We start from the raw sequence: 14,653 nt of genomic DNA, 5'->3' as shown, positions 1-14,653 counted from the left end.
ATTAAATTAATTATATATATAATATATTAAAATATAAAATATATATTATAAATAAATTAAAAAAATATATAATGATACATAAATATGTGGTATAATGTATTTGTGTATACATGTGTTTGTAGCACAACAAACCAAGTGACAAAAGTTGAATCCGGAAAAATGGTTAAAAGGATCTTTTTCTTATATTTCTTTTTAATCTTTTACTTTTCTTTTTTAATTTTCTTTTTATTGTTGGTATAGTGGGATCTTTTTGTTAGTTGATAATGACAATTGCTTTTTCTGATATTTTTTCTGTTTACTTTCTGCTTATTGCCGGAAAGGGGATTCTTCAACAAGCACCCCCATTGCACTCTTTGGCCTATATTTCTTGTTTTTTTTTAATATGTATTTTTTTATTGTTATTTTAATTTATATGCAATAATAAATTAAAGAAAGCTCTCGCATGTAAAAGAAAGGGAATTAAGATGAGTGTTGGTAATCATTCCCTTGACATGGGAGTGGGCTACAGTTTGTGCATGCAATCATACACTTGAAGATGTAATTGTCTAAAGTGTGTGAAAAATATATTATTTAATTTATAATTTGATAACTAAAGTGAAATCTATTTTATTTTAGAGTAATGTGACAAGTAAATTTTTTAAAATTTATATTTCAAATACATTAGTTTCTAAAAAAAAGTATTAATAAAATGTTTTAAAATAATAAATATGAATACATTATTTTTAAATTAACTTCTATGATTAGAATAAAAATTTTTAATTTAAACTAATTTATTCATGTTTATTATCCTGAATAATTTTATTAATATATTTTTTTAGAGATTAATTTGTCTAAAATATAAATTTTTAAAAATTTATTTATCTCTTTATTATTTATTTTACGATTTCTTTGTCCCTTTCTCTTTATGACCCTCACAAATGTTCTCCTTAGCACCAATTTTTACATTTTTTTTTCGAAATTTGACTAATTTAATTTGCGATAGATGAGTTTAGTGTTAAATTTATATATTATAATTTCTATATAATAACAATACAGAATGAATTTATGTCAGCAAATATATATGTAGGAAGATAAACAATAAAAGATAACTAAGACTACGATGATTAATTTTGCTTCATAATTTGGTATTTTAATTTCTTATCATAGATTTAAAATGTCGAATTGTTTTATTATATTATAAAAGTTAATCTCATTTATTTACAAGACTTAGCTTTAATATATATATAGCTTACCTAAAAATAAACACAAGAAAAAAAAATCTATAGAAATAATTAGACTAATAATCAATGATGAAACCATACAACCTCGCTCTAATAATATATGTAAAAACAATTAGCCTTGTCCACAATTTTTTTTATCTCCACCTTCCTTTTTTTTTTCCCCTTTAAACCAAACAAAATATATCTTCTTAAAATTATTAGGTAGGCTAATATCATATCCAATAGTAGTCATCAAAATTCATATTAAATTCAAAAAAGTAAGGCCAATGCTCATGTCTTCCCCTTGTTGGCCTTTTATAGAGTATAGCTACTTTCAACATAATAATGTCATCCACTAGCTATAATGGCACAAGCCACTTGAGTGCTTCTAATAAAAATGAGAAACTCTTTAAATTAGCAATTTTTAATATTTTTGTTATTATTTAACTGACACAAATATTAAATTATCTTTAATAAATAAATTTTAATTTTAAAAAATATAGATGCAAATTGTATTAATTTATATATAAAAATTATGATAATATAGATATAAATTTTATATTTTTTGTGTATAAAATTTTTATAAATATGAGTACAAATTATTACTAATTAAATATTGGTTAAAAAGAATAATATTTACTGATTATATAACATTGTTAAATAAAAACTACTTATATGTTCCTTTTAATTCTTTTAGTAAATTTTATTATTAAATTATTAGTTATATCTTTAACTTATATTGGCATTAAAAAATGATTAACTATTATGTTGGTAGAAATTAAATTTGGATTTTTATTTTTCATATAGATGTTATATTTAAATAAAAATAGTTTGACAATTTTATTTTAGATTTTTTTTTTAAAGTAATATGTATTTAACCAAAGTAATGACATACAATTCAAGAAAAACCGAATACAACTAATTCGTTGCTTTGGTTACACAAATAAAAAAATTAGTGCACTAAGAATTTTGATCCATACAAATCAGTTCGTGGCTTTTAAGGTAAGTTGATTATACCATTAATTAAATTAAAGGAATAAACAATATTATGGTGATTAGTGAATAAGTAATAAACACTAACAATAATGGCATGAAATTAACCTCAACCATAATCATGATGAACAAAGCAAAGGAGGCTAATACATAATCATTTCACTTAGCTTCAAGTTTAACATATGAATAGATGATCGATTTTGTTCATTTTGTTACACGTATCAATCTACAATTTGCAAAGCTGATAAGATTTTCTTTCTTTTTTACAAATATTCTTATAATGTGTAGGAGTATTCAATAAAATAAAATAAAAAGAAGAAGAAAATTACATTCTTACCAAAAAGATATTGCAAAGCTATTATTTGGTTATTTATTTGTCGATATTCATAATATAATCTCTTTACCAATCACCTAGTCATCGTCATAAAATTAAAAATCAAAACACTAACAAAGCTATCCCTTTCAAAAGTCAGTGTTTTTTTTTTTTTTAAAGTTGTGTTAATTTTATAAAATTTTTATTTTGGTTAAATTTTTTTTCCTGCTATTTAAAAACAAAAGCAACATTTTTTAGAAATTTGATTTGAAAACATTTATTTGCTTAACATTTCTCAATTGCTCTGTGCGCACTCATGACACATGTATGTGTATATGTATATTCTCTTAAAATTATTGCCCACTAATTTTAATTTCAATGATGAATAAATTACTATTTATAATACTCATATGAGAGTTCAAAAAATTGAAAAATTTATCCATGCATAATAAATGAATTTAGCTTTGCATCCACAGAGATGAATAAACTATATATTACTTTTACTCATAAAAAATTTAGAATATCAACAAAATTATTTATGAATAAAAGTATAAAAACAAAATATTTAAATAATTTTATCATATAAAAATATTTTTTTTGTAAATATAAAATTAATTTATTTCATTCACAAAAAAATTTATTAGTATTCTGAATTTTTATAGATAAAAATAACATTTAACTCTTATTATATTATTGGGCATTGAGATAGAATTTATAATATATATATATAATGGTGTTGTTATATACATGACAAGTGAATTAGTTGGTTGGTGGAGTGTAATGTCTGTATTTTGGTTTGATGACATTAGCATCCATGATGAGTTGTGATTTGTGAAAACCCAATCAAATTTCATTCATCTATGATGAATGCATTTGAGTTTGTATTATTGTAGAGTGGACCACGACACCATGCATGCTGTATAACTACGCTAACTCATATCTATCTGTCACCTACCTTTGCTAACTTTTCGATAACGATAGCTTTGCCAATTCCACATAATAATCAACAAAATAAGCAAGAGTACATACCTATTTTAGTTCTCAAAAATATTTAAATTAGATATTTTAGTCTTTAACTAAAATTAATTACTTGATTGATTCCTAATAATTAATTTCGTCAGTTATTTAGAATTTTTGTTTTGTCAACTCTAACAGAAAATAAAATGATCCTTGATAACTCTAATAGAGAACAAAATGATCTCTAGCAATCTCAATGCAAAAATAACATTGTTCTCTTCCAATTTTCATCATATCTCGCATAATCCTAACAGTTTAACAACTTCAACTTCAAATTACATGTGCATATTCTGCAACTTCAATGTTCAAAAGAAGAAAAATTCTCAACTTGTTTTCAACCAATTCACACTCAAGAAATTAATGACTATATCTCTCAAGTAGTTATCGTCTTTGATGGATCTCATGAATCTAGACGGCAAGTTCGATTTGTTAAGACCCGTCGTTATTATTTCCATCTCCCTCCTCCTTTGCCCTATTATTTCCATGGTCACATTGTTCACCACTCCGATCGCTTCCTTCATCTTCTTCTCCGAATTAATGTTCAGTAATCACTTTAGTTTTCATATGAGCGGTGACGGTGACATTGCTTGCTATACTGATAGCTTGGATGCAAGGTTAAAGCTGTCTACCAGCTTAGACCCGAGAAGAGAAGGAATGCAGCACTTGGGATCCATTCTAAATGAGAATTTACATATGATGTTGAAGGAGAATCTTCTCGTGATGTCCTAGTGTCCAACATATTGCTTGGCAGATAGTGAAAAAAGACGTGCCCTTAGGGTAATTGTAGAACTTGATCTTGAGGATGTGGTGGACGTTGTTAGAGTTGGAAGTGATGTTGTAATATATCGAGGATGTGGAGGTGTATGTTTTTGATGGGCGAAGTGGGGAGGAGGTGTGTATACTAGTCATAGATATTTGAAAAGTGTGTGGTCCATGACATGTTAAGGTAGGTGTGACATGCGTGGCAGTTACACCATGACTTGATCTTGGAATTAAAGAGGAGAAATGAGAAGATGGAAAAGAAGACTATGAAGGTGAAGAAGGAAAGTATGAATGTTAAGGTTATATGAGATATGATGGAAATCGGGAGAGAACGGCGTCGTTTCCGAAAAGAGGGAGCCAGGAATCATTTTGTCCTCTGTTAGAGTTGTCATGGACCATTTTGTCATCTGTTAGAGTTGTCAAGGACTATTTTGTTATCCGTTAGAGTTGACGGAGTAAATCTAAGTGTCTGACGGAATTAATTATTAGGGACTAATCGAGTAATTAATTTTTGTTAGAGATTAAAGTGTCTGATCCAAAATTCTTTAAAAATCAAAATAGGTATATACCATAGTTGTCAGAACCGAACCGGTGATCGAACCGGTGAGGTTACTAGGTCACTGGGTCACTGGTTCAACCGTTGGGTCACTGGTCGAACCGGTTAACTCGGTATAATTAAATAATTATATAAAATTTAATTATTTTTTTATTATTAGTATTTTTATTTTTTCTTTATAAAAATAATTATCATTTTTAAATTTTAATACTTTATTAATTAGTTTATATTTATTCTATTGTTATATTATTATTGGTGAAAAGTCACATGCAATTATTTTTTTGTGAAGTTGATATTTAAGAACCGTTAGATGATTTGACTAGTTTAACTAAATATCATCTAGCGATTTTCAACTATCAACCTCATGAAGATAAAAAATAAAATAATATATTAAAAAATAAATTGTGGTTAATTAAATTTTTTGTTTATATTTTTAATTTGTATATATTTAATAAAATTTATAGTTAAATAAAATGTAATTGATTTAAAAATGAGTGACTTTGAAATTAAAATAAATTGAATAGAAGTAAAAAGAAAGAATGCTATATGTATTATAATTTGTCTATTATTTAACGAGAATCACTCTAGCCTGGTGGAAGAAGCTTGTTGGCCTTATGCTGGAGGAATGGGTTCGAGCCCCATTGGAAGCATTTTGGATGGCAGCGCTGGAGGGTGTAGAGCATCGTGGAGTTGCATATCGCTAGTCCATTGTAGATTCACCTTCAACGTTGACCAAATGACTCGAACCGGTCCGGTTTTTACCGAATTTGACCAGTTTTCACCAGTTCACACCGGGTTTGACCGGTCCGTACTGGTTCTCAACCTTACACGGTCTAAATATCGGACCGGACCGGTATATGGTCCGGTTTATCGGTATTCCGGTCGAACTGGCCGGTCCGGTTCTGACAACTATGGTATATACTCAATAAGCAAAAGCAGGTATGGATAACTCGATTACTCCATTAAATTCAATTAGACTTGATTATATTAGGCTATATTTGTTTATATATACGAAATACTGAAATATAAATATAGAGATATAAAATATCGTTTAATAAATAAGATATAAATAAAAATATTGTGATAAAAAATACATAAGAGACATAATTTATTTTTTATTTTTTTATTATTTTTGTTAATTTTTATAATTATATTTTTTATTCTTGTATTTTTTTCAAATTTTTTTGAATAAAATAAAATGAGAATAAATTAAATTTTTATAATTTGTTATAATTTACCACCAAACTAAATAAAAAATATTAATTTTTGTGTTTTTATTTTTTGTGTCTTATTTTTAATACCTTATCTTATTCTATTCTCAAAATCAGCTTTAAGTACTGTATTTAATGAATATAAAATCCGATTATATTCCACTTTAATTAGTTTAGACATTGAATTTAGAATCACAAAATCCGAACCAATTGACTTATTTGATTATTTAAATATATTTTATTAAAAAAATAATATTTATATAACTTTTATTAATTTTAATTTATTCTTAGTCATTATTTCTCTTTCGTCTCTCTTTAGCATAATTTTCATTCTAATGTCACATATTTTTTTCTTTTTTTTTCATTTATTTTTTTTATATTTTACAAATTTAATTTTAATTTAATATATAGTTATCCAAACCAATCTAATCGAACCTGAATTTGATCAATCAATTTAAATTTAATCACAAAAGATATAATTATTGTTGTGATAAGACATGAGGTGAATGCCCATTAATGTTTGGGCGGCTAACTTTTTCAAGTGAAAAATTCAAGCTATTAAAGAAAGACTGAATTTAATTCCATCTAAAGATTTACCTTTTATATGCCTATAAATAAGAGGTTAAGCCTTAGGCAAACATACAACAAGCAATAGAAATAGAAACACTCTTCTCTCTTGTACAAACTCTCTTTCTTCTCTCTTTTGAGTATATGTTACTACATATATAATACTAGTAAATATATTAATTACTTTTATTATTATAGTGAGATAATTATATTGGTAAATATTAATATTAGAGTCTTTTATTTATATTTTATATTATCTTCTTTATTTATTCTACAACACGTTATCAGCACGAAACTCTAACGAAATTTTAGGAAGACTTCAGGTAACAAATTTTTATTATGTCGAATATCTTTCATCTTGAATATAATGCTTTTGATATATCTGAAAATAATTATTTATCATGAATACTAGATGCTAAAATCCATCTTGATTCAATGGATTTTGGAGATACCATTGAGGTTGTAAATAATACATCCCAGAAAGATAAAGCCAAAGCTATGATTTTTCTTTGTCGTCATCTTGACGTATGATTGAAAAATGAATATCCCACATTAAAAGATCCTGCAGATCTGTGGAAAGACCTTGAAGAAAGGTACAATCATCAAAAGACGGTGATACCTCCTCAAGCCCGATATGTTAGGGAAAACTTTTTCGACCTTCCATGCCTCGAATGTGCTCATGCAGTAGCAATCGAGAAAAAGGATTTAAAAAAATTGAGCTAATTTCTTGTCTTCTTGTTGCTGAGTGCAACAATAAGTCACTCTTAAAAAAAATCATGAAGCGCGCCCAGCTGGTGCCGTCCCATTTCCTAAAGTAAATGCGCCAAATCATAACCCCAGAAGAGGTAAATGGCAAGGCTTTGGTAGCAAAAAAAAATTATGGAAGGAAAAAAAATTATGTTCATAAGAAAGAATCTCACCAGAAGTGGGGTAAAGAAAGAAATAATGGGCAAAGTATATCAATTGAGGATAAATGCTTCTGTTGTGGTGGAAAGGGCCATTGGTCACGTACCTGTCGTACCCCAAGGCACCTAGTTGATCCTTATCAAGCATCCTTGAAAAGGGATGACAAAGGAAAGGAAACAAATTTTGTTTCAAATGATGAAAATTCCACCACTTATTATGATGTATCTAATTTCTTTAAGGATTTTGAAGAAAATATTGGCTATTTGATCAATGATGGAATAGTTTGATATATGTATGTGTTTGTTAAGTATTCATGTGAATAATTTTACTATGCATGTACTTCTACTCATTTTATTATTATTATCATTTGTCTTTGAAGAAAAATGACAATGACATATTCTGAAGATATTTGCCTTGTGGATAGTGCAAGTTTGCATACTATTCTTAAAAGTGATATATATTTTACCCATCTTGTGCCAAAAGAAGAATATGTTAATACTATTATTGGCTCAGAAAATGTGATAGAAGGCTCCAAAAGAGCTATAATTTTGTTTCTTGGAAGAACAACATTTATAATAAAAAATGCACTATTATCTACCAAGTCTCTAAGAAACTTGTTGAGTTTTAAAGATATTCGCCGAAATGGATATCATATTGAGACTATGAATGAGGAAAATCATGAGTACTTATGTATCACAACTCATGATTCAAATAAAAAGGTTATATTAGAAAAGTTTCTCTCACTTTCATCTGGGTTATATTATACCAAGATTAGTGTAATTGAATCACATGCCATTGTAAACCAGAAGTTTACTAGCTCAAATAAATTCATAACTTGGCACGACCGATTGGGTCATCCGAGAACAACCATGATGAGGAGAATTATTGAAAACTCCCATGGACATTCACTAAAGAACCAGAAGATTCTTAAAACTAGTGAATTTTGTTGTGCTGCATGTTCTCATGGAAAGTTAATTTTAAGGCCGTCTCCAATAAATGTTGGATTTGAGTCCCCTGAATTCCTAAAAAGGATTCAAGGTGATATATGTGGACCTATTCATCCACCATGTGGATCTTTTAGATATTTTATGGTCCTGATAGACGCATCTTCAAGATGGTCACATGTGTGCTTATTATCTTCTCGCAACCTGGCGTTTGTGAGATTAATGACTCAAATTATTCGATTAAAAGAACAATTTCCAGAAAATCCAATCAAAACAATTCGTCTTGATAATGCTGGTGAATTTACTTCCCAAGCATTTGACGCTTATTGTATGGCTAATGGAATAAGTGTTGAACATCCAGTAGCTTATGTTCACACACAAAATGGGTTAGCAGAATCACTTATTAAACACCTCCATTTGATTGCTAGACCCTTACTTATGAGAACAAATATCCCAACCTCGATTTAGGGGCATGCTATTTTACATGCCGCAGCACTTATTCATTTGAGGCCAACGAGTTACCATAAGTTCTTTCCTATGCAATTAGCTTTTGGCCAGCAGCCAAATATTTTTCATTTAAGAATATTTGGGTGTGCGATATATGTTCCCATTGCACCACCTAATCGCACCAAAATGGGACTCCAAAGAAAATTGGGGATATATGTTGGATATGATTCTCCCTCTATAGTGAGGTATCTTGAGATACAAACTGGAGATGTATTTAAAACCCGGTTTGCAGATTGTCATTTTGATGAATCAAAATTTTCAATATTAGGGAGAGAGAATAAGCTTCCTGAAAAGGAACTTAATTGGAATGCATCATCGTTGATGCATTTAGATCCTCGATGGCAATGTGAACTAGAAGTTCAAAAAATTATACATTTGCAAAGAATAGCAAATGAATTGCCTAATGCATTTTCCGATACAAAGAGGATAACCAAATCTTATATACCAGCGAAAAATGCCCCAATTTGAATTGATGTCCCAGTAGGACAAGTAGCCACTGAAGCAAATTCACGCTAGAAGCATGGCAGGGCGGAAAATGTCCCAATTCGAATTGATGTCCCAATATGATAAATAGCCACTGAAGCAAATACACGCCAGAAGCGTGGCAGGTCTGTCGGTTCCAAAGATAAAAATCCTTGAAAAAGAAAAGAGGTAAATACGATTCCTGTTGAAAAAGACATAGTAAAGACACCAGCAGTTGTCCAAAACTCTGATATAGTTTTAACGCCAGAAGACGTTCAGGTACCTGAAAATTGTGAAAATGACGAGATATCGATAAATTATATCTTTACAGGAGAGAAATGGAACCGAAATAAGACAATTGTCAATGAAATATTTGCATATAATGTGGCATTGAATATCATGCATGAAAAAAGTAAGGATCTTGAGCCAAGATCAGTCGAAAAATGTCGACAAAGGAATGATTGGCCAAAATGGGAAGAAGGTATGAAGGCTGAATTAGACTCACTTGCAAAACGTGAAGTCTTTGGACCTGTAGTCCGTACACCTGTAGATGTAAAACCTGTTGGATACCGATGGGTATTTGTGAGAAAACGAAATAAGAAAAATGAAGTTATGCGCTACAAAGCCCGACTTATGGCACAAGGTTTTTCACAAAGGCCCGGTATAGATTATGAATAAACGTATTTCCCTGTAGTGGATGCGATAACATTGCGTTATTTGGTCAGTTTATCTGCATATCATAAACTGCATATGCATTTAATGGATGTGGTAACAACCTATTTATATGGCTCATTAGATCGGGATATCTATATGAAAGTCCCTGAAGGACTAAAGACATCTAAACCATCCAATGAATATTCACAGGGATTATACTCAGTTAAATTGCAAAGATCTTTATATGGACTGAAGCAATCTGGACGAATGTGGTATAATCGTCTTACTGAGTATCTGACCAAAAATGGATTTAAGAATGATGATATTTGTCCATGCGTTTTCATAAAGAAATCTGCATCTGGGTTCATTATAATTGCTGTGTACGTTGATGATTTAAATATTATTGGAACTCCTGAAGAGATTCCAACAATTATAAAAACGCTAAAAGAAGAGTTTGAGATGAAAGATCTTGGAAAGACTAAATTTTGTCTCGGCCTGCAGATCGAGCATACAAAAAATGGGATTTTTATTCATCAAACAACATACACAAATAAAATCTTGAAAAGATTTTATATGGATAAGTCATATCCCTTGAGTACCCCAATGATCGTAAGATCTTTGGATGTGGAGAATGATCAATTCCGTCCTAAAGAAGAGAATGAAGATATTCTTGGTCCTGAAGTACCATATCTTAGTGTCATTGGAGCGCTAATGTATCTTGCTAATAATACACGACCTGACATATCATTCGCGGTAAATTTACTAGCAAGATATAGTTCATCTCCAACCAGAAGACATTGGAGTGGAATCAAACAGATCTTTCGATATCTTCATGGAACGGTTGATATGGGATTGTTTTATCCCTATGGATCCAAGTAACAATTAGTTGGCTATGCAGATGCTGGATATTTGTCTGATCCACATTCTTCTTCACTCATGATCTTCAAAATAAAGGAATAATTGATGTCCAACAGATCCGCTCAAGTGATAATCTATCAGATTTATTCACAAATTCACTCCCAAAATCTTCTTTTGAAAGATTAGTACATCAGATTGGGATGCACCGATTTCGAGATATAAAATAATGTCGGAAAGAGGGGGAGACTGTACTCTTTTTTCCTTGGTCAAGTTTTTTTTCCATTGAATTTTTCTTGACAAGGTTTTTAACGAGGCAGTCCCCATCACAAAGGATATTGTACTCTTTTTCCTTCACTAAAGTCTTTTTTCCATTGAGTTTTTCTTTAGTAAAATTTTAATGAGACATTATCCTAAATTATCATCCAAGGGGAGTGTTGTGATAAGGCATGAGGTGGATGTCCATTAATATTTGGACGGCTAACTTTTCCAAGTGAAAAATTTAGGCTATCAAAAAAAGACTGAATTTAATTCCATCTGAAGATTTACCTTTTGTATACCTATAAATAAGAGGCTAAGCCTTAAGCAAACATACAACAAGCAATAGATATAGAAACACTCTTCTCTCTAATACAAACTCTCTTTCTTCTATCTTTTGAGTATACGTTACTACATATATAATACTAATAAATATATTAATTATTTTTATTATTATAGTGAGATAATTATATTAATAAATATCAATATTAGAATTTTCTATTTATATTTTATATTATCTTCTTTATTTATTCTACAACAATTATCCAATTTAAATGAATCAAATTTAATCGATTGAGAGTTTTCAAATTCACTAAAATCCAAGCAAGCCATTTGGGCTGTCACCTGTGCATTGAGTTTGAGCGTTGAGGAGACCAAATCCGAAATTGAAAAACAAAAATTGTAATAATGAAATAAGGATAGAGCATGGGCACGTGTGCTAGGGCCAATGTTCTTGATAGTGACACACCTTAGCTTTCATCAACTTACCACTAATGTAATCTACAAAACTATGTACAAGTTTCATAGTCCTTAATTTGTTTAGAAAATCCCTTTATTAGGAAAATCTCTTGAAGTGGAAAGTTCTACTTTAGGTTTCATTATATGCTTAAATTATTGTTTTAAATAAAAATTTTCAATAATTATATATAATTAATTAATTAATCATTTCATACAATTAAAACTAATAGCTGTTTTAGAGATGATGAAAATATGTTATATGATTGATTAATATTGTATAACTTATTTACTCTGAATTATTAAAAAGTTCATCACTTAATAAAAGAATTTAATGATAATAAAAAATATTTTTTCTTTAAAAATTCCTTTTATTACTTAAAACAAGGGAAGAAAAAAAAAAGCATGAGTATAAAACAAAAAATAAAAAATGATAAAATTAAACATATTAAAGTATTAACATGAATGATGAGTACATAATTATTTAACAAAAAAATTTAAGAGCTATTAGAATTTATTATTTTTTATTAATATTTTTTAGTTATTAATCTAATTTTTTAATTTAATAATTTAATTAAATATTTTAACTCAAATTTTTAAATATTATTAACTAACTGTAAATAAAAAATAATAAATTCTATTGTGCTGTAACATTTCTCATTGTTTAATTTAGGCTTAATTACTCTGTTAGTCCGTATAATTTCTTGAAATTTTTAATTAGGTCTTTATACTTTTTTTTTAATTGGGTCCTGCACTAATTTTTTTTTTCAATTAAATCTCTTTTAGTAGTAATTGACTTAATTTTATAGGGACTCAACTAAAAAAAAAGAATTGATATAAGGACCTAAATAAAAGGAAAAAAAAGTGTAGGGACCTAATTAAAAGAAAAAAATTTTGACGCAAAGACTCAATTAAAAGAAAAAAAGTATAGGGACCTAATTGAAAATTTCGCGAAACTATAGAGACTAACAGAGTAATTATAATGACTATAAAAGATGATTATAATGGCTAATTTGAAAAGCTTTTCCACCTAAGAAAATTTGCCCTTATGAAATAGAAAATGAGTCCCCTCTGGACAGAAATTAATGTAGACATAAATAAGAGAAAGGTAGGTATATATATAAAATTATATATAGCAATAATATCTTATGACCTTTACCTAAATCCAGGAAGAAGGAGAAATTGTGAGAATGAATCAAGAGAAGAGGTTTGAGAAGAAAATGACATCAATTCATGGTTCATATTTCCTCATCTTCCATCATTTTCATGAATCAGCCTTTTCACATACAACCATATTAATAGTCAAGTCTTTACTTTTTGACCATAACTAGAGATGATGGGAGAGTTTGTGACCCTAAAACACTTTCAATTTGGAAACTTGATGAGATAAATTAAAGAGAAATATTTCAACTCACTCTTTAAAAAGATTTTAATGGGATGCTTTAATTTAATTTCTAAACAAAATTTTGTATCAGTTTTCAAAACCCTATTTTGTTAGATAAATCAGTTTAGAGAATTAATTAATATGAAAATTTTAAATTTTTTAAAGATTATTATTATATCTTTATTAAATAACAATAAAAATTAATTTATCAAATAAAATAAAATGTTAGAAACTAATTTCGCGATTAAAATTTGTTGATGATTAAAATATTCGACTAAAAAGTAAAAACTTTTTGGGCAGTGATTTGGAATATAACTTTAAATTAAAATTACATTAATAAATGAAAGGACCAAGGGTTGCATCATTTTTTTTTCATTTAAATGGAAAACTACATTATTGAATTGGCAGTGGTTGCTCAAGTTATTTGTCTCTTAGTTTTTTTTTTTTTTTTAATGACATTTGTCTCTTAGTTTATATATGATTTACTATAAAAGAACTGTTATTTTTATTTTTTACACAACATTTTTTAGATACCTTTTTGACATATTTTGTATCCATTATCCATCATTAGATTAGATATGATGAATGCTTATATATTGTAAAGCACATTATTAGGAGATATAATATTTCTAAGATATTATTATCTATCTACCGTTAAATAAACATCCATAATGTGTACTTTAAAATCAAACATCCATAATCATTATTTTTTTTTATATAACTTTTAAATATAATAAATCAATGTAAGTAATTATAATTATGTACAAGTATTTCTCAATAAATAAAGTTTAAAACTTCGCTTGATCTTATTTTTTCACATTTTTCCGATAATAAATAAGAATATATTAACACAATATATGTTGATAACAATATCATAATATTAAAATAATATTACTCTTTGTGAATATTATTATTGGCTACTCCATTGAAGGAATACTAGTTGGGTGTTCATTCGATATTGTACTTTCTCTTTGGAGAGCACAAAACTATACATAAACACAAAATCAAAGTGACATACAGCTGTTTACACTGTAATCAAAGTATATAGAATCAAATATAGCTCAACAAACAAGAAAATAAAAAATGAAACCGAGGACTATGTTAAGTAGGGGTGGCAATGGTAAAGTATAGTAAGGTTTGGATTCAATCCTAATTTTAATTGTGGATTGAGAATATTTTAATTTTAATTTTAATTGTTTTTTATTGATAAATATTTGATCCAATCTTTAGGTTATAAAAAAGATAATATTATTATATAATTTAGTAATAATTTAAAATAAAATTAATTTTTATGTAAGAAAATTAAATTATTAATTAATTATCCTTTTTT

Source organism: Arachis stenosperma, chromosome 6 (genome assembly GCF_014773155.1).
Source record: "Arachis stenosperma cultivar V10309 chromosome 6, arast.V10309.gnm1.PFL2, whole genome shotgun sequence".
In the NCBI taxonomy this organism is placed as follows: Eukaryota; Viridiplantae; Streptophyta; class Magnoliopsida; order Fabales; family Fabaceae; genus Arachis; species Arachis stenosperma.
This window is presented reverse-complemented; position numbering follows the sequence as displayed.